The following is a 1,812-nucleotide window of genomic DNA, read 5'->3' as shown; positions in this document are numbered from 1 at the left end:
AATTTGTTAAAGACATGTAAGACATATCGCCAAATGTGTGGCAATAAATTTGAGCTTGTCAACTGCATGTGCATGTGATATTTAAATGCTATGTTAACATCAATGAAAACTTTCATAGTCATATATCAATATGGTAATTATGTCGGCAAAAAAATTCACCTTATGCTTCGTAGTGTTATTCGAAAGAATCAAGTTACGTTGGACAGTACCATATTCAGTCCAAAGAGAAGGGACAAAAATCTCTCAATCTTTCGTGAAAATGTTGTGAGAAATAATCAAACACGATTATTATGCATTGAAATTATTGCTTTGCTGACGAAAATTAAATTTTCATATATTTTAGATATTCAAGTTAATATTTGGTCGGTTCTTGAGAGATTTCTTAAATAGTTTTATTGAAAAGAAAGGTCTTTGTTTTAACTGGCATGCCTTAAAAAAACATTTTTCAAGGGAATTTGACCGTTGAGTGAAACTAGGTTAGTGATTAATGTACATGAAAATGGTCTACGAAATTGGAGAGGAAAGTTTCTACAAAAATTGGTACGCATGAAAAAATAATTTAATTTTTAAATCAAAATAAAAACATAATTTTTATATCAACGGATTAAACCCAAAACCATCGAATTATTGCCAAAAATGCATTTCATAGTTGAATGTTTTCATATATTTTTAGAATTCTCTCATTATGTGTAATAGCTCAAGTAATTAGCAAGTTGGAATCCATCATGATTTTCTAAATATTTTAATATTCAAGAATAAAATAAAAAAAGTAATAAATAAATATTTTAAATGACATTTTTAAGCTAAATTTAATTGCAAAGCTTCCATTTACCTTGTAAGAAAATCAATATGAAATTAAAAAATTAATTTATTATTCCCATAAAATGTCTTATGCTTCATAGTGTTCACTTACCAAAGGAAAATATGTTGAGATTTTCATACTTATTTTATACTGTTTTTGATGATATTGCACTTTAAAGAAATGTATTTTTGATGTTTTGTTGCAAAAATGATGAATTAGGGTCATTTGAGCAAAAAAATGCAAAAATATGTGAAGTTGGAGCGAAAAAGACCAAAATGTGAAGATTTGAACTAAGGCGTCGACGGCGAGCCCAACGACACCGACGGTGAGAATTTCCCGAGACTCCAGATTAATAATTTAGAAAGCCCGCCGAAGGTGCCCTCGGGGGCTGCCGACGGCGGGATCGGCGGTTATGTCCAAAAGTGCATTGAATGTGGACGATTTTTTTAGGGATTCTTAGGCAACTCTTGGGAAAACTCTTCTACATCTTTAAAAGAAGATTTTGGCCGAAAATCAGTGAAGAGGGGGAGAGGTTCTGGAGGTTAGAGAAGTTCCTTTTTTAGGGATTCTTAGGCAACTCTTGGGAAAACTCTTCTACATCTTTAAAAGAAGATTTTGGCCGAAAATCAGTGAAGAGGGGGAGAATTCCTGGAGGTTAGAGAGGTTCCAGTAGTGTGTAGAGAGTTTACTTTAGAGTCTAATTGTGATGAATTCTTCGAGAGTTTGTAAGAGTGGAAGGAATGTGAGAGATTTCTTCCTCATTGCCGTTTCGAAGAAGAATTCTGTGTGTTGTAAAGAAAGGAAGAGATTCAGAGGAACTTTGAGGAGTTTGCTTAGGGAGGAATTAGGGATAAGTGTTATTTAGTTATTGTAGTTTGTATGACTTTGCTTTATATATGAATTCCAAGTTTTGTTGTATCTTCCCCATGAGTTCTGAGTAGTTTTCTCTGTCTTTCTCCTTGTCTTGAGATTTGTGAAATGATGATTTGAATTGGTTGAGCCATGAAAAT

This window comes from Phalaenopsis equestris, unplaced genomic scaffold (genome assembly GCF_001263595.1).
Source record: "Phalaenopsis equestris unplaced genomic scaffold, ASM126359v1 Scaffold000823, whole genome shotgun sequence".
Taxonomy (NCBI): domain Eukaryota; kingdom Viridiplantae; phylum Streptophyta; class Magnoliopsida; order Asparagales; family Orchidaceae; genus Phalaenopsis; species Phalaenopsis equestris.
The sequence above is the reverse complement of the archived record's forward strand: the minus strand, read 5'-3'. Positions refer to the sequence as shown.